This window comes from Drosophila montana, unplaced genomic scaffold (genome assembly GCF_035044405.1).
Source record: "Drosophila montana isolate Dmon_TW-CO22-7 unplaced genomic scaffold, ASM3504440v1 contig_3468_1, whole genome shotgun sequence".
Taxonomy (NCBI): Eukaryota; Metazoa; Arthropoda; class Insecta; order Diptera; family Drosophilidae; genus Drosophila; species Drosophila montana.
The window spans coordinates 866,291-886,827 of record NW_026998349.1 but is presented as its reverse complement, the minus strand read 5'-3'; the positions used below and the strand labels follow the sequence as shown (position 1 = coordinate 886,827).

Here is a 20,537-nt window from a genome sequence, read left to right as displayed (position 1 = left end):
GCTTCCGCCCTGGCTCTTTGCCTGGCTCTCACAGTTATTATGGCATAGTCTTCAGATAATTGGCTCACATGGAATATTATCCAACAATTCTGTAAATTTCTTAAGCTCAGCATATTTCCATAAATTAAAAGAAGGAAAATAAAAGATACAATATTATTGGCTAAAAGATATATATAAGCATACAATACTCTTGGCTGATTTGTGCAGGTGATAGGACAACAACTGAATTCCCTGTCGAGTTGGCTGCAATGTTAACTTTGACCTATTCCCAACTGGTTATTATGTCATGCACAAAGATTTTGCAGCGTGGTCAAATGGCATTTGGCTGAAAAAATGCATTCGCCTGGCCAAGCCTCGAAACAACAGCTGTGATAACTGGCACGTTTTGGCCATAATCAAACACAGCTTGAGGTAAAAATAAAAAGATACTCGTGCGAGTGCTCAAATTACAGATGAGCCGCTATGTTGCGGTCTTTACGGGTGTGTGCGAGTGTGTGTGTGTGTGTGCGAGTGTGTGTGTGATTGCAGTTTGACTTGATTAAGGCGCTGCAAATTGACTGACTATCTGTCTGGCAATTATTAACTGCAACAGCGGCAGCTACAACATTTAGTCGAAGCAGCCAGCTAAAAAGGAAGTGGGCTGGCAAGGCAAGCAGAACGCATCTATAATATCACAGCAGCAGCAGCAGCAGCAACATTTGTGGCAGCATTGCAATTTCTTCTTATTTGCTGAGCTGCGGCAGAACTATGAGCACGTCGTTGCCTTATTTATTTAACCGCAACAACAACCGCAATAAGAACAACGGCAGCAACTGGCAACAGCAGCAACTGGCAACTGGCAACTGCAACTGCAACTGCACTAATCTCAGTGGCAGGCAAAACGTAAAATGCTATTTAGAAAGTAACTCAAACTCTGTAGATACATTTGCCAGCAGGCGCTGTCAGCTTAAGTTTGTTACCCAAGCTAAGCATAATACCCCAGCAGACAGACAGAAAGACGGACGGACGGACAGACAGACGGACGGACGGACGGACAGTTGGTAGAGGATTTGCCTGTTAATGCTTGCATAAATATTGCGCATTGTTTTCTGCTTTTATAATAACGTCTATTTTTTGGCCAAAAGAACAACAACATAATGGAATATTATGGCCAAAGCCAAGCTAGTTTATGTCTGACTGGCTGCTTGGGATTTGGGCTTTGGGCTTTGGCTAGTTAGTTGGCCAAGTTCTTAGTAGGTTCATTAAAAATCATACAAAAGCCGTTTTAGGAACCTGCAACAGCTCTCAGCCCAAGCACACCTCGCTCTACCTCTGGCTTGCCCCTACCTCCACTTCTCTCCCCTCTCTCTATCTACTCTACAGTTCTTGGCTCTGCTTGACTGTTTGCTTATGTTTGGCTCTGTAAACTTGACCAAATGTAGCTGAGGCATTTTAACTTGTTTTCATGTTACATGTGTGCCGCTCTATGTGTGCGCGCGAGTGTGTGTGTGTGTGTGCGTGTTACTTGTTTCTGCTGCTGCTGCTGCTGCACTTGTTTTTAATGCTGCTGCTGCTGCTTTGGCTGCCTGCTCTTTGTTTTGCTCCTTTTCTTTAATTAAAGACAAGTTTTCATTTCATTCTTTTCACCTGTGCGCCGCGCTCTGTTTTTGGGCCTTTAACTATTTAAGCCCACATTGTTGCCCAAAACAAAACTGATGCGGCAACTGTTGCTGCTGCAGTTTATTTGGAAATAAATATGCCAACAGCAACAGATGCAGCAGCAGCAAACATGTATGAAATATGCGCATATAAAAAAGGATATCACGTGCACACACACACACACACACACACACACAACAATTGAAGGCTTGTAAATATTTGTTTAGTAATCCGCTTTGTCGACACTCGGACTCCGAGTCGGAGTCGGACTCGAACTCGTACTCGGATCGGGGGCCAAGGCTTGACTTGCATTTGTGTGGCCCTGGCATTGCGCCGGACTTTGGCTCGGGGCTTGTGGTCTAGATTTGGCCGCTCAGCTGACTGTCGACCGCTTGTTGCCGCAGTTGAAGCAAAGTTAATCCTGGCTAAATGCGAGGCTTACCTGTTGACGCGGCGCGCTTCGTGGCCAGCAGCAGTTGCTGCGGCAGTGGCAGTGGCAGTTACAGCAACGTGTTAGAGCGGAAATGCATTAAATAAAAAAGCGAGCAAATCCATAAACAACAATCAAACTGAGCGACAACAACAACAACAAGTTGTTAAAGCAACTCGCGCGAGCTGCAATCAGCAGCTTCTGTTTTTTTTCTTTAAATTTATTTTTCTTTTTATTTGCGTTTAAACTGTTTGCTGTTTATTTTTGTTGCAGCTTGTTTTTCCTTTTTTATTTATTAATTGTTTATATATTTATTCAATTTGCCTTTTTGTGTTTTTTTTTTAATTAAGAAAATCGTTTAACATTCACGCACTTTTTGCTTGCATCCTTTTTAGCTTGTTTGGGCCAAATATTGTTTACGTCTTGTTTTCGATTTGTTTAGTTTTTGTGATCGTTTCTTTAAAAAACAAAGTTCCGTTACAACGTACCAAACGCTTGCAGCGCACAAAGCGTACTGAATGCGGTCTTGGCGCTTCCAAAAGACTTTTAAGCATGCTGGCAAGAAAGTCCAAGAAGTTCAGGCCAAGAAAGAAAAGTTGGAAGCTCCACGAGTCGAAAGAGACGCAACACACACACACACGCGCGCGATCACACAAATGGTCAAGATGATCATCATGATGATAATGTTGATAATGATGATGATCGTGACGACGCCGTGTAACCGGCAGACCTCGAAGAGCGTGACACAGAGAGGGAGAGAGAGAGAGCGTGCGACTCTTAAGAGCTTGTTAGCCGGCTGCGCATGCGCACAAGCTGTTCGACGCGCTCTCTTAGCTAAGAGCTCAGGTGTTGGAAGACGCAGCTTTGGCTAGTTCTTTTGGGCCAGGCAGATGCGCTGCAGTGTTGCAAAGAACCAAACGAACGAACAGTTGGCATTTGAAAAGCCGCAGCTTGAATACCCTAACATACATTCTAAGAGTGTTCTGTATAACACTCTGATCTCAGCTAGTTAACCATAGAAAAGTTTGTACTTGCTGCAGATATAGCTGGAACCAAACGCAAGAACAGGTCACAAACAGATGCCGTCGATTGAATACCCTAACAAACATTCAGTGAATGTTCTATAAACCATTCTGATCTGAGCCAATTACTCTTTGCTGGCCTCGTATGGTAAACAATTAAACATATTTCTTGGCTCAGACATAAGGCTCATAGAAAAGCTTGGAGCTGTTGCAGATATCTCAGGAACCACACGAGCTTTTTAGACAAGAGCTTCATGGAATAACTGTCATGTAATAGTAAATAGTTGTAGATATTTCTTGGACAAGAAAGGTAAACATGGAACTCAAGTTTAATCTTAGAGAGAGTTAGTTCTTACATAGAGTCGAGGAACATGCCCTGTGACAATATCACAATACCCTGTATAAAAAGTGTGCAGGCGAAGTTGCTCAATTGCATTGTCAATGTTAACTAATGACGCCTGATGCCACAGAATAAACAGCAACTAATGAACTAAACGCGAGTCGGAGACTGAAAACAAATTAATTAGCAGCGGGCCATAAGGCATGTTGCAACTTGCAACGCGACGAACTTTGACATACAACAAAAAAGAAGAAGAAGAAAGGAAAAAACTGTAGCTTAAATATCAACAGCATTAACAGCACACATTGAGCAATTGGCAAACTGGCGAGCACTGGCCAATTGAGAAATTGAGAAAGCACATGCTGTGGCTACACACACACACACACACACACACACACACACACACATAATTGGGCCCGGGAGAAATCTAGAACCCGGCGGCGGCGGCGGCAGCAATCGGTAAAGCAATTCAAACAGCGCTCTGTAGCACTTTCTTTGCCATTTTCAATTTAATGCATAGTTACAGGAAGAAAACACTTGCCAATGCACAGCCACACACACACACAACACACACACACTCCACACACACACAACACACTCCACACAGACGGACATTGTCGTGTAGCTTATAGATACATTTCATTTCATTGCACTGCAAATGCTGCTTGTTCTTTGCGGCTTGTGTGTGCATGTGTGTGTGTGTGTGTGTGTATTTGTTGTATTTGTATTTGCGACGACAATCGAGCCCATGTGCTTGAGCTGCTGGCACGTTCCTGTCTCTGGCAATGGCAACAAGGATGCAGATACAGATACAAATATCTGTGAGATACATTTAGAAAATACTACATGGCTTTGGCTAAATTACTGCCAACTTAAGCGCATCTGCGGTAAATTCAATTAAACAATTTACCCATGCTGTTGATTTTGTTACCCAGCTCCAGACAGCAGACGTTCCGCACGACCACGCCTCCCTACCCGCCCTCCCCCCTCTCCCCATTACCGTCTGCAGCTGATGAAAATAAGCAACATTTAGCAGATGGCTGCAACTTTTGCTGTGCGTCTGTGTGTGTGTGTGCGACTGTGTGTGTGTGTTTTGCTTTGGCATTTGCTAAACATGAAGTGTTATGCAAATATTTGTATATCACGTTTTTTTTATATGAATATCCTTGTTTTTATTTGACTTTGTTTTAATTTGGGATTGCCTGGGCTTGGATATTTTACACATCATTTTTACATTGTCGACTTTTCGTTTAAGTTGCCAGCAAATAAATATTTTAATTTATCGTTTATCTAATGCCAAATCTTTTTATTTAGACAATTCCTGGCCCAACAGCTGCACGCAATTTCTTTGCCAAAATACTTTTTGCACAGCTGCTCTTAATTAAATGGATAAATCTTAAAGGAAAATGCTTGCGAATGGAAAAACTGCTCAGGTAAATAGCTAATTATTTACCTTTTTGTATAAATAAATATAGATAGTTATATATTCACATTTAATATAAGACTCTGCACTTCTGCTGTTCAAAATTCTGCACGTTTCGCTCTCGTCTTCTGCTCTTTAAGTCCGCACATGACTGCAAAATGCATGCTCACTAATTACAGTTGACAAACGTGTTGCCGCAAAGTGTGGCAGCAACAGCAGCAACAGATTTAGATTGTGTTTACATGCAACGTCCTTGTGACCCACTGTCAAAATAAGTCGCAACAGATAAAACTTGCGAAAGCAAATTTAAAGCAAATTTCGGTTGCCACCCAAACACCAAAATTAAATGAATTGCCAAAAGGGAAAAACCTGTGCACACGAAGTATGAATACCGTATAGAAAATACATGAATACATACGAACTATGAATACCCTATAGAAAATACATGAATACATACGAACTACGAATACCCTATTGAAAACAAATAAATAAAATATGACGAACATAAAATGAAACTTACGAAATGAAGAAAACATTTTTGTGCATAAGAACTATTAATACTCTATAGAAAATATAAATAGAAAATTACTTATATATATAAATATAAATTGACCTATGAACTGGGCTTTAAGCTCAATAAAAGTTACATACGAACTGGGTATACTCTATGGGAAATTTTAATATAATATGAATTAAGATCGTGGCTGCAAATCTCAACAAAGTTTTCGCTGCCTTTGAATTCAGTTAGAGAGGTTTATAGAGAGGTTGGATAGGTTATTGTTAATATTAAATAAATAAATGGACTGTATTTTAGAAAAAATATGTGCTGCATTTTTAAGGCAGCAACAATAGACTTCTTTTGGGTGATATATTTCCTACAATATTTGATCTGTGAAGTTTGCAAAATCTAGTTAAATTAACCTTTTGTATGTCAATGAAGATATTGGAATATTGCTTAAAAGATTTTAAACGCCCAAACTTGCCTAAAAGTTTCAAAAAGTTGTGTCAGTCTCTAATCCAGCTGGGCTTAAAACAGTTCTTAGACCTGATTATGATACTTATCTTCAGCAGTTGAAGTTCTTCAAAATCAGCAAAAGTTTGAAAACTTAATAAATAATATATATCGATTTTCGGTAGATATATCAGAGAAATATATTAAAACAAAATTGTTTTTCAATATTGATTTTAATAAACTAAGATTGAAATATAGAAAGGTCGCCAAAAGCAGTATTAAAAATAGTACAAATATTTAACTAAGACTCATTTTTTGTTTTAAAATTTAATCAATATTTAATTTAGATGTTTTTCTGCTTAAGTTGATAGACTTGTCAACTTTCTAGCTTCATTTAATTAACAAACACGCATTTGTTCTGTCCAAAATACTATATCCATAAATCATATTAATGCAGTTAACAGAACTAACTGATTTGCATAGGGCACAAATAAAAAAACAAACTGTGCCATTTGGCAATATTACTCAATTAATTTATCATTTATCAAGTGGTTATTGCCAAAACGACAACAACAACAAGTTGAATGCAGCAGCAACAGCAGCAACAACAACAACAACTTTGACAGTGGCAGGCGGCAGGCGGCACAGTTGCCATTCAAATGCCGCGTCGAGTGTCCACAACGGTCAGCGACGACAGGCAATGCCAGCAACTGTTGCTGTTGTTGTTGCAACTGTTGCTGTTGCTGCTGTCGATGTTGCTGTTGTTGCTGCGGCGCCTTTGCTGCTGGTCGTTGTCAATTTGGCTGCCTGTTATTCTCGCGCAACTTTTGTAACATGCATTTTTAAGGCGAGCTACTGGGTGCCAGGGAGGGGGTGAGGGGGGTGGTAGGTGGGATGGACAGATGGACAGATGAACAGACCCATTACGCCCATATTGCTGGCCAGCAATTGGCAGCAATGCGCTGCTCGTTGTTGCCCATTACCTCGAGCAATTGTTGTTGCTGCTGCTGCTGCCTTCTGCCGCGCGAATTTTGACATTTTCAATTGTCATTTGGCTGTTTGCTGGCTTTTTGACTGTTGATTTTGCAGTTAATTTTTCATTTTGACATTTCCATTTGTCAATAATAACTTGTTGACCCGCCGCTGCTTGCCCAATATCTGTTCATTCGTCTGATGCGTTGTTGCCAATGTTGCCGACAATGTGGCCCGATAATTGGACTTTTGGCCAAAAGTGCAGTGGCACGTAATGCATGTGCGTTTAATATGTGAGCTGATGCTCGTTGTTGTTGTTGCAACAACTGAGTTTGGCTTTAGATAATGTGTGGCATGCCCACGCACACGCCCACTGCCACGCCCACGCCCACTGCCTGGCCAGGCAGTGACATTTCAATTACGCACCGTTGCAGACACCGTTATAGATAGACAATGCAACTGCTGACGGCAAACAGTTGACTGCTGACTGCTCACTGTTGACTGCTGACTGCTGACGGTGCAGCTTCAGTTTATTATACAACGGCAACTTCTAAGGAAACGCAAAACAGCCTGGTCAGCATTATCAGCCGTAGCTGTGCCAGCAGCAGCAGCAGCAGCTCACATCTGCTGGCCATCATTATCGGGCCGCACAGCACCCACATGCTAATGAGACGCACATGCAGAGAGAGAGTGGGAGAGAAGGGCGGGGTGAGAGCGGGCACAAAAGGTTTAGGCCTGGTCGTCGGTCAGTTATGCCTCACTTGCTTGACTCACACATAAATCGGCTTAAGTTAAATGCTGGTTAAACAGACAAAGCAGCAGCAGCGGCAGCAACATGATCGATGCCCGTTGAATGGATTTAATTTGCTGCAAGAATACGCGTTGAAGTAGAAGGTGAAATGCACTTGTATCAATCACAGTAAAAAATCGAGTGAGGGAGAGGAGGGGAGGGATAGCCAGAGAGACACACAAGTTGAAGTCTGGCAATCTGGTTAACAATCTCCGCCCGAGGCAGCTGCTCAAGCGGGCAACAGTTGCTGCTGTTGCTGCTGCTGTTGTTGTTGTTGTTGCACTTGCGCCGCTGTTGTTACAGTAAACTACTGAGACAACGACCGCCACTTGCCATTGACAGTTGAAAAATGAAATGATGTTGCGCCTGCGCAGCGGCAGACCGTTCTAAGTGGCTGCAGTTGCTGCTGCTGCTGTTGTTGTTGTCTGCACAAAGAAAGACAGTTACAGTTAAATAAGCAAAAGTTTCCAACTGTCCCGCTTTGTGTGCATGTGACTCGATTTCTTCGGGATGCCTGCAGACAACAGCAGCAACAACAGCAACAACAGCAACAACAACGAGAACAGACAACGGCAACAACAACACTTGCAGCAGCCAATTCCCAAAGGCCCAAAGACTCCCAACACCCGAGTTGGCCAGATGCGAGCACGCATTTTACCGTTTGAGCAGAGCTCATGCAACTGTGCGTGTTTGGGTCGGGCCTTAAACATTCTCACATGGGCCTGTCTGCAGCCTGTTGTTCTTGCAACTGGCTCTTGTTGCTGTTGCTGTTGTTGCTGTTGCTGTTGTTGCCGCATGCTTAACCGCAATCTGTGAGTGCAGCAGAACAGAAAGAAATATGCTAACGTATCATAAGCACAAATGCGCAACAATTGTCGGCTGTGATGTTGTTGCTGTTGCTGTTGTTGATGTTGCTGTCGTGTTGTTGTTGTTGTTGATGTTGCTGTCGTGTTGTTGTTGTTGTACGACACTCTCAGCGAGATGGCACGCAAAAGTGTGTCATGAGAAGGCAACATTTGCCAGCTCATGAGGCATTTAACACTTCTGATTAAGCTGATGCTCTCAAGCGCAAGAACTAATATTCTCTTGTTAAATTGTTGGGTATATAAGAACTTGAGAGTCGGGTAGTTGAAGAATATTATTATACATAACTTGAAATTATTATTGTGTATGCCCAGCTGGCTGGCTATTCTATAATACATTTCTTTACCCTTCCCAATAACTCTTTTATTCCGTTGGTTTTCTAATTATGAAATATGCGAAATTAATATAATTAGTTGGGATTATTTTTTATTTTGTTTCCAACAGGCAACTAATAAATACATAAGTAAATAAATGAGCAAAAATAAAAAATATATTAAAAGTAAATAAATAAATAGATATATATATATGTGAATAATATGGTTGTCTAAATATAATGAAATTAATATAATAAATAAATACACAAATAAATAGATAATTAAATAAATAAATAAATAATTATATAAATAAGTATTAAAGATAAACGTTTCATTCATCACGTTGTTAAGAGAATCAACCTTTGTTTTAGTTATTAAAATTAATTTATTATCTTGACAAACAGCTTGGATGCTGTTCGTTCCTATATTTAAATTTCTAAATAGTTTTTTGATTTGTTCATATATATTTTAAAACATTTCAAACTTTATGCAAATACGTCTTCAAAGACTTAACATGCATTCGTGTAGTTTTACGCTAAGGATTAGCCTTTGTTGTAGTTCTTCAAATTGTTTTATCATTTTGAGGTTAAATGCAGTTCTCTTGTTTATTTCATTTTCTAGATAGTTATTAATTTAAATGAAGTACTTTTCCTCATTTCATTTCCTATTTAGTTATTTTATTTGTTCATATATATCTTTGAACATTTCAAACTACATCCAAATGCGTCAGATTATATATGCCAATAAATCTATTTAATATTTTCACTAATCGCATTTTAAGCCGTGTCAAGCTTAGCTTTTGCTTAATCACGTCCAAAACAAACCATTTAAAATATATATTCATGTATGTAGAGTAGAGTAGAGTATTTGCATGGCAGTTGGTTCAACTCATCTCGACTATTGACTGGCACATACATATTTCTACATGCCATTGTCAGTGCAATAATTTGATTTATCACCCGGCTTGTTGGCTTTGTAAACATTTAATGCATTTAGCGCTGAAAATTTATTGGCAGCAACAACAACGACAACAACAACGGCAACAACATCAATGACAGGCTGCAGCCATGCAATTGTCAACGTTATGCCAATAATTGTATTGATCAACAACTGAAATAACAACAGCGGCAACAGCGGCGGCAACAACTATAACAGCGAAATCTAAACAAATAATAGAGCTGAGTTATATGCGAAACATAATGGTCAATAACCTTTTGACCAATAAATCAAATGTTCGTTTAACTATAAATTAAATACCAGCGAGTCAACGAGTGCTGCTTTAGGCCCTGTTTCTGTAGCCAGCTTTTCGAGATAATCATAGCCAATAACAACGACAACAACGAGAACGACAACAACGGCGGCCATAAAAACCAACAACTAAAATAATCGCTCGTAAATGCCTAGTGACAATAAAATTGATGATAAACCAAATCAACAGAACAGCAAATCGAACCCAAATAGAAAAGCACAGCGCGCCGAATAGAATCGAATCTCACTCAAACCCAAAACCAAAACGAATCGAAATAATGCAAAACGAATTTGCGTTTTGCCTCTACTTCTTCTCCTTTTTTTTTATATATTTTTCCTGCCCGCTGTCGTCTCTTAGGCTGTAATTCTGGCTAATACCCTGTAATGAGGGCTTAAGCTTGGCATATTTAATATTTTTTAACAAAGGCATATCTGAGTAAATTAAAAAATAACTAAAAAGTGATGGAAGTTACGATTATTATGCTCTCTTTTGTGTTCCCTTTTTGTCTCTTTTTACTGCTTCATTAGGTTAGGGGTATTCTGGTTCAACATTTGATTGTGCTTATCGATAATACTGGGCGTGCGTTTGGAGGTTGTTGTTATCGATTGTTTGCAGTTCCTATCGATGGCGATTGTAAAGCTTTTAAAATTCTTAAAGAAACTTGTATCTATGAATAAATATTATATTTAATTCATGACTGGGCGGCCTGTAATAAAATTTAAATATTTTAAAAACAATAAAAGGTATCGATTGCAATAGGTATCGAACTTGATCGATAAACTTTGCAACACAATTTGAGTAAGAGTTTAAATCGTAACTAATTCCAAAACAAAAAAACGAGTTGAACGATTATCGAATAATATTATAATGATAAATGATAATAAAATATTTAAAAAATCGATAGATTGAATCGATAAAATCATTATAATTGCTTTTCGTAATCAATATATTTTCTCGTTGCTGTTGAAGACTTTAAATAAATAATAAAAATCGTTGTAATTACTTATTGTAGTCAATATAAAATTAATAAAATCGATTAAAAAAATATCGATAAAATCCCCTTAATTGCTTATCGTCATCTCTATATAATCGATTGCTGGTAAAGATCTTCAATAAATAATAAAAGTCGTTTTAATTGCTTATCATAGTCAATTTATTTTCTATATAGAATCAATTGCAAATATAGACTTAAAATTAATCTGAAAAATCGATTAAATTAGAATTGACAGCCTAATATCGACAGCTGTTAATTGCTTTCAAGTTGCCGCTAGAGGGTATTTAAGACTCTGGCATCTTTTGTTTATTAGCTGCTATTGCCTCTTAACTTGGCCAGCATCCAAGTAACCAATTGTTGTAGTTGTTGTTGTTGTTGTGTATTATGCTACTTGAACGTTAAATGAAATTAAGCTGACGTTCAGCTTGATTGGTTCTCTAGAGGCCAAGCAATGTCGGTTCACAATTGACTTTGTCTTTTTCACTTAATCATTTATAGTACCAACTGAAAATCGAATACAAACAAACACACACACACACACACACGCACACACACGCACGCACACATAGAGCAAGGCAGCCCCCTAATCAAGCTGCTTCTAATGACACTGCAAGTTCTATAAAAGCCGCAACGCCCTCCCCGCCTCTTTTCCTGGTACACACACACACATATATAAACACACAGTGAGACTCAAATCAACTGCAATTATGCTGAAAACTCAAAACTGTACTTAATTTTCAATTTTCAATGGTAATCAATTTTGTAATTGAAGATTCGGTTAGAGGTTTGCCATAGCTTTTCCAGCTGCCGAGCTGGAGGCTGCACGTTTACGACAATTGTCCCTCGAGTGGCCGTATCAGAACTTCATTCAATGGCCAAATGGCAGACAGTACAGTGAATACACTAAATACTGAATACTGTATACTGTATACTGTATACTGTATACTGTATACTGTATACTGTATACTGTATTCTGTGCACTGAATACTCAGCACTGGACCAACGAACATACTGAGTGCTCAGCATATTCTCTTATCGTTGACGTTATACTCTTTAGCAGGTTGCTATAATATTGTCGTGGAATGTGTAACGCATGGCCGAAGACTTTGTTAATTGGATAAGGTGTATATATTCGTGATCAGTTTGAGCAGCCGAGACGATATAGTCTATCTCTCTGTCTCTCAATCAGAAAGCTATCCCGATAGAGCCTTGTCTATTTGTCCGTCTCTCTGGCTGTCTGTCTGTCGCTCCTCTTAAGCCTTCGCTTCCTCATGAACATATGTTCGTCTTTCTATAGCAGTCAGTACATATATCGGAATCGTTCGGATCGTACCACTATATCTTTAAACTGTCATGGGCATAATCAGTTTAAATGAATTTCTTGATAGTAAAAGTTTGCTGTTTATCAAAATATCTTGATCCAACACAGCATTTAATTGTTAAATATAAAAAATGTTAATAAATAACTATAATAATTATCATTAATATCGGTCTACTATATCTACTATTTATGGTGCCAAAAGAATTATCGTTCGAAATTAAGTTCTTTATTGAAAAAGTTTGCGTTTACTAAAATAACTTGATCAAAGCCAACTTTTTTTCGGTTAACTATGTTAACTATATATAAACGAAGTCCCTTTAAGATCGGTCCACTATATCAAATAGTTGCCATAGGAATAATCTCCTAGAAATGAAGTTCTTGTAAAAACTTTGTTCATGATTTCGAGCATGCGTCGACCAAACTCTGTAATAACGTGCTACACTTTTCTCCTCAGATATCCGCACAGCCTTAAGCCAAGTTTTTGGGAGGGTATCAAATAGTCGGTGTGTCGAAGCTTGTCCTGTTCTTGTTGTTGCTGTGCTTGGGCCGTTCGCTTTCCCTGGCCAGGCCCTCGTCTCGTCAACAGTTTTGTGCTTTTAATTCTTATTTAAAATTGCATGCTCATCTCTTAAGTGGGCATGCTGCATTTAATTTTATTTATTCATGTTTCTTTCTCTATGCTATAGAGTATATATATATATATATATATAAATGTATTTTTTTGCGTTCTTAAAAGCCAAGCGGCTTTGCTGTCGCTGCCGTTCGCTTGGACATTTTCCGTTGCCGTTGCTGTTGCTGTTGCTGTTTGCCTTTTCCAAGAGGGAAAATATGCTTCTATTAGTTTTTCCTCTGTGCGCCGCGGCGACTGCAACGCTTGACTGCGCCCCAGGGCTATTATTTAATTATTTTGTCAATGTGTACTTTTTTTTTTTTTTGTTTTTTTGTATATTTTTTTGCGCTCTCTCTGTATGTTTTTTTTTTGTTTTTGTTCGACCTCAAAAAGAGAAGAACAACTGCAGTCGGAGCTCTTGGGCTCTTGGCTTATACAGGCATGGCACTTATATTGTGCTCGTTTTTATTTTTACTACTTTTTTTTTATGCATTTGTTTTTCGCTTCTCCTCTTTTATTCCTATTGATTTTATGCCCAACAATGTTGCGTCTCAATTCGATTTGCTCTGGTCTGTTTATTTCTGCTATTTTCTATTTTATTAATTTACGATACTTTGGCTTTAATCGCTGCCAAATCTGCCACCTCTTGAATAGATATCGTGCTTTTATTTACCTTCATTTTTTTTTGCAATTCTTTTCAATAAAAGACACACACACACACACATGTGAGGTTAATTATTGTTCAGGCACATATAATTCATTTCTTGGCCAGGCTTTTGGGCTCTTTTATGCTTGCTTTTCTTTTATTTTCATGCCGTGTTTTTTGTTTGTTTTCTTTTTTTTTTTGCCACCGAAAAATAGTTTGACAAAGAAAGTGCGCGAAAAAAAAACATCATAAATAATGTGCTAAGAAAAGCCGCTAACAAAAGCGCCTAGAAAAATGCGCTCCATGTGTCTGTCTGTGTGTTTGTTTGTGTGTATGTTTGTGTGTGTGTCTGCGTGTTTGTTTGTGTGTGTGTGTGTGTGTGTGTGTGTGTGTGCGTGTGTGTGTGCTGCCACTGGGACTGCCAGTCGCTGCTAGAGCCATGTGCATACAAAAAGCCAAAAGTGGAAAAAGTTTATTCTGGTCAAACTGCTTCCGTCTGCGGAATTGACCTAGAAAAGACAAAATTAATAAAAAAATCGCACAAAACAACAAATAAACCGAATCCATGCACAGCAGGCAGCGTCGACAGCGACGGCGCCGTCGACGTCGACGGTAACGGAGCTTAAAGTGTCAGCGAGCAATAACAAAGTAATCAGAATTAAAGCACAAAGCCAACCACGAAGTGCGAATGCTCTAAGAACTTTCAAATCCTGGTACTTAAAGGCAAGTCTGCAGGGCCAAATACATCTTTTTTTGAGGTTTGGTTTGCGGCTCAAACCAAAGTGAGCCTTAGGTTTTGGTTGACGGTTCAATGCAATGTCTGAGACTATGGACTCGGGCTCGGCTTTGGGCCTAGGCTCTTCATATGTCTTTTAATTTATGAAACTTACATTTTGAAAATATAGTTTGTTTTGGTTGTAGGCTCATGTGTTCCTCTTCCAGTTGAACCGATTTAAGGTTCAGTTCAAGGTTAATCAAAAAATGGAATTTCTGCCCTGCTCATAATATAGATAAATATTTTTTTAATTATTCAAAAATTTCACTATTAATTTAGCTCCCTAAAAATCGCTTTGCTTACTCCAAAATGCGTATATAATTAATTGTCAATCAAATGTAATGTTAGGTCTTTCAAGCATTTGGAATTGCTAAAGAAAATGTTGGGCTACAGGTATTTAAGACTCATTCTTTAATACGCTTTGCCGCAGAGCGACACGGAAATTAAATAGCAATAAAGAAAAAAATTGTTAAAGAAATGTGGAAAAAAAAAGAAGTAGCTACAAAATGTGCGGCCCAAAATGAAAGACAACAACAACAACAACAGAAACAAAAACAACGCAAAAGAATCTAAACCGCACGAAAGCTGGCGGCCAAGAGCGCAGGCTAGTTTGAATGCCCTGTTCTGCTTGGATAGACAGGGTATATATGTTTAATATGAAACGCACGCCAAAGTCAATTTGGCGGAGTGACTTAAGAGTGCCACGCCCATTGCCACGCCTGCTAGAAAGACTATGTATTAAGAAAGATTGAACAGATTGAAACGCCAAAATTAATAGGCATGTACAGTGGTGGTCGTATAAATAGGCACACGTTCTTATTAAACTGAAATCGTGTTATTGATGATTGATGATGATTGCTTTTATTATAATTAACTATTTTTAGACTAAAGGCTATATTTACAAACTATTCATTTAACTTTTTAAATAGCGCTCTCCACTTCAACGGGCCAAGACAATGCTATAGACAAGCTTTGGATTCGAACCAGCGTCCTTCTTTTGCCAAAACTGCACAGCTAAACTACCGAAGACTTTATTTCAATTAATTAGTTGATATGTTTCAAGTTTCAAGACCAATTCTTCTAACAGCCCAGCCCATTTCTTACCCATTTAAAGTCAGAGAAAAGATTAAGATCGTTTCGATCCTAAGGCATAGAGTATCTTGCAGTCGGACGCTTAGCTGTTAGCTGTTCTAGCGAAGTTTTGTCGCCGGCCTGCGAATTTTGTTACTGTTAAATAAATCTTCTTCAGTTAAGTTTTATGTCTTCATGCGGCTTTAATGAAGCCAGCGTCGTGCCGCGCGGCGCCGCGTCGTGTCTTGTGGTGTTGCGGCCGCTGCCGTTCTCCAAGCTGGCCAAGTTGGACAAACTGGACAAATCGGACATGTGGACAGGTGGACGGATGGACGGATGGACGGGTGGACGGGGCGACGACTGACTTTGCCGCCGGCTGTTGACATGGCGCGCGCGTTTTTTTTTTTTCCATTCAATTTTGGCATTATGAAAATGTTGCTGCGAGTGAATGTGCGGCGGCATGTTGGCCATGTAATTATGTTTTCATTTGAGCGGCAAAACTCCAACTTAATAGGCTGGCATAGAACTACTTTCGTTTTGTTGAAGTTTGATTTTGATGGAGCAGCACTTATAAAGCACTTTTCTTAAACACACACACACACACACACACACGCACACAGATAGGCAGGCAGGCATTTATTTTGCACGTTGCGTGTGGGCACAAGACACCAAATAAAGATTCCAATTCAAGTTGGCAGCCCCATAAATTGTCAATATTGCCATTTGCCGTTTGCCATTTGCCCCTGTTGTTGTTTTTGTTGTTGTTGTTGTAGTTCTTTTTCTTCTTCTTGCTGCTGTTGCTTTCCACTTTGGCACTGATTTGATTTCTGTCTGACCGTTGACTTTTTCCCAGCAACGCCTGCGCCTTCGACGTCGACGTCGCCTTCGGCTTGGCCGCCGCCTCTGCCTGCTTTTCTTTATGGCCAAACTGTATTTTTGGCCAAAATGTCACTTTTTTATTGTCTTTTTATGAGCGCAGCGTGTCGCTGGCCTGGCCCTCACAGCCAGTTGTTAAACGTGCGCCGCAACTTTCGATTAACGAAAATTATTTCACTACATTAGTGTCTCAGTGTGTGTGTGTGTGTGCTTATGTGTGTGTGTGTGTTTGCCCAGGGCCTGCAATAATTGGGATTTCCTTTTTATATTGGCTTATTTTCCTTTTTTTTATGACACAGCTCTCCCTCAATGGTTTAGCTTGTTTAGTTTTTTATGCAGCCAGTACCTTAACAAATGGCACTGATTTTATTCTTATTTATTGCTAGTTCTTTAAGGTTAATAAACTTGTGACAGGAGAGCTTCAAATTGTATTATAAGATATTCTCTAAATTTATATATGTATATTCAGGGTTTTACTATCGACTTGAAAGTCTGTTCTGCGCAATCAGCTCGTTTTGTGTGCTTACCAACACTGGCTTATTCACTTGACTCTTCTGGCTTGCTCTCCCGATAGAAAGTATTTCGAATTCCGATTCCGTTTTGTGTCGCATTCCTTAGCTTTTTTACAGGCAGCAGACGCAACGTTTTACTGCCTGCTTTTGATAGAGGATTTGCTTACTGAAAAAGAGTTCTAAGTTCTTAGATCTTTCTCTCTTCTTTTCTTTTATTTCTCTCTATATCTTTCTCTGTTCTTTCATTTACGGCCCTTAAACGTTTTACTGCCTCCTTTTGATAAGGAGATTCTCTTCTGAATTAGAGCTCTAGGAAAACGTCGCGAGATCTTTTCTGTCTCTCTTTTTCTCTTTCTTCCTTTCTGTCTCTCTCTCTCTCTCTCTTCCTCTGTCTCGTTCCCTCTTTTTCTCTTTTCTCTCTCATTCGCCGATTGCCCTTAAACATTTTACTGGCTGCTTTTTAAAGAGCAATAGATTTTTTTTCTGAATAAGAGTTCTAGTTAAAATTTGTAAGATCCTTCTTTCCTCTCCTCTCTCTCTTTCGATCTCTCGCTCTCTCTTTTCCCTTGAACGTTTTATTCGCTGCCTTTTTTAAGAAATATATGCACTTGTCTTTGAATAAACTGTTAGCAAGGCTGCCCAGCTCAATTCATTTTGGTTCTTCTGACAACTTTAACTGGGTATCTCATAGTCAAGCGAAAAATTGGCCTGCAACATATTTCGCTTTGGTATTGTATGCGCTTGTTTTCTAAGTCAAATGCGTTGGGCATTTCAATTGCAGCTTTTGATAAATGGCCAGCAACTGAACGTCAGCGCTTTCATCGCTTAAGCCACAGTACATTTGACGACCGTGGGTGAAAACCACCAAAAATGGCATTCAGCTTTCGCCCATTTCAGTTAAAATCCACCGCACAAAAGCCAAATGTAGAGTCTGTGTGTGTGTGTGTGTGTGTGTGTGTTGACTTGTGAAGAAGCGATGAGTCGCAGTACCTTTGGGCTTGAAGCCACAAAACACTTTTCTAGCGCAAGGTCAGCTGCACAGCAGTTGTTCTCGCACACACACACGCACACACACTAACACACGCACACTCATATTCATAACTAACGTTCGCTTTTGGGAAGCTCAGTTCCGTTGTCTCTCTCTGTGTGTGTTTGTGTGTGTGTGGCAGTTGCTTTGCCTCAGCGACACAAATTACGTGCCCGACGCGCTTGTCATGCCCGTTTCAACTTGCCGCATGCAAAAGCTGAAGTTGTTAGTCACTCGACGTTCATTATTCTGCCAAGTGCCACGCCCACCCGTCCGCGCCGCCTCCTTTGCACCGGTTGCCACAAATTTTCACGCCTCTGCCGCTGTTGCAGCTCATTTTACTTTTCGGCAACAGCAGCAACAATTGGCCCCAAGCCACAGATTTTCTGTGTCTAAAGACTCGGCCAACAATTGTTAGCATCAGACGCATGCGCATGCGTCTCACGTAGCCGTCCCCCCCTCTCCCCCCTCTCTCCCTCGCTCAGCCTGCTGCTGTTAACTTTCTGTGAAAGTTCTGTGGCTGTGACTGCATAAATCTTCCACATTTTTCTTGGCATTGTCTGTCGCGTAGATACAATCTAGCTGTATACACATATAATTTTGTTACTTTATTTTTATTTATTTATTTATATTTTTTATTTTTTGACTAGTTAGCGACCGCTGTTGGCAATTTTCCCACAGCTCGCGCATTGTTCTGAAAATGTCTCGCATAATTATGATCATAATCAACGCAATGAAATACATTTTAATAATAATGCAAAGAGTTCTCGCAACGATTAACAACACTCAAAAGCTGTGACGCGTTTTGCAAACTACTTTCACAGGCGCAAAAAAAAATAAAATCGTTTATTTTTGTCGAGTCATAAAACTAATTGTGCATTATTAAAATGCATTTAGTTGCTGGCGGTCAGCATTCTTTTGGCCACTTACGAACTGTTGAAAGTAAAATCGAAAAATATATTTTTGCCAGCTCGTGTGTGTATCTCTTGTCTATTTATTGCTGCCGCACATCTTTATGGCTAATTTATTTGTTTTATAACAATTTTGGGCTTAGCTGGATGCCAGCTTCACGCATCTGCAACTGCTGCTGCTGCTGCTGTGGCTCACATAATGTTAATGCCGCATTATGAACGCCTTTGTCGTCACATTAAAACAAACATAACAACTACGTGACTAATTATGTTGATATCAAGCATGTTTATACACACACACACACACACATCTTATTTCTTTCTTTGCTGCTTGTCTCTCCCTCTGTGTGCGTAAAAGAAAGTGAAATTAATGTTAAGTGCGCGTATAACATGTTCAGTTTTGTCAGGGCTTTGTCCATATATGTATATACATAAATATTATATATATATATCATATTTCTTTTGCCGACGCTTTTGGTTGGTTCTGCAAATGCTTTTGGCAACGTGTTTTGCATTTTTATTCAAATACAAATTAACAGCCTGCTGTGAAAACTAGACTCTAGATAAAACTAGCTAAACTTTTGGTTAAGCTACTTGAGAATTGGGGCAAGCCAATTTGTAATATTCATAAAATGAAAGTTATATATTATATATATATTTTTATCAATTTTATATATAATATGTTGTATATTTTTATATATTTTCTATTAGGTATTTAAGATTTTTTTTTATTTTTTTAGTTCTAATCTAACTATCACCTTAATATTGATTTAAAAGCGCATTGCTGCCTCAGTTCTTGCCTTGTGAAGTGAGCAAAATAAACTACAGCACATATTTTTTTGTACTATGACCTGAACCTATTGAAAACGGGTAAAAGGGTATATTGGTTTTGTGCAAGCGTATGTAACCGGCAGAGAAAGCATCCCCGACTCCATAAAGTAAATATATTCAAGATCTACCCATGTCTGTCTGTTTGTCCATCTATCTGTCGATCTATCTGTCGATCTGTCTCTCCATCTGTCTGTCCATCTATCTGTCTGTCTGTCTTTCCGTCCATAGGTATGACCGCGTCGATCTCAGAACCTATAAGAGCTACAGACTTGGACGTAGCTCTTCCTAGTGCTGATAATAGCTTCCCCTGCTTCCAAGCAATCGATACAAATCGATACAGAAATCCTGTTTTTTAAGCAAATCTCTTGAATAGTATATACAGATCATTTATCTTTCATTTTATATACCGGATTCGGATGACGCAGCAGCTTGTCGGCACACATTCTAGACAAATATTCTATACTCCATATAAAACCCAACAGCTGGCTGCCTACCGCTGCTGACTTTACCTCTAAAATGCGCATAACTTTGGATAAACCCGAACTGCATGAATGTGTGTGTATGTAACCCCAAACAGTTACAGTTCATTAACCCTCAGCTGCTGCTGTCGCTGCTGTGGTCAGTTTCATGCCAAAGTCTGCAATTGCATAGAGCTTTCCTTTTCTATATGTCGCCTTGGTCAATTTATTGCCCAATTTTTTTTTTTTGTTTTGGAACCCAGTCAAATGAAAGTGATAAATTTTGTGTGCTACGCAGTGAGAATTTTCACCATAAACTAAAAAAAACCAAAACACAGTGAAACATAAATTAAAAAAAAAACGAGCGAGCTGCGCATTAAAAAATAGTTGCACGTAATTTAGTACGCGACAACAAAGGCAGCAACTGCTACCTGAAAGGCAAATGCGACCAGCTAATAAAAAGAAAAGTGAAAAAAACAAAACAAAAATTACAAATAATACTTAATGCAAA

The 20,537-nt window shown here is 39.2% G+C and overlaps 1 long non-coding RNA gene across 1 annotated transcript in view; it reads left to right on the top strand.

The window, feature by feature from the left end:
- The first annotated feature begins 4,759 nt into the window (after positions 1 to 4,759).
- Positions 4,760 to 20,537, top strand: part of LOC135434923 (uncharacterized) — a 100,751-nt gene continuing 84,973 nt past the window's right edge. The window contains exon 1 of the long non-coding RNA XR_010437312.1: positions 4,760 to 4,863. This is a non-coding gene — a long non-coding RNA (uncharacterized LOC135434923). The remainder of the gene's footprint in view (positions 4,864 to 20,537) is intronic.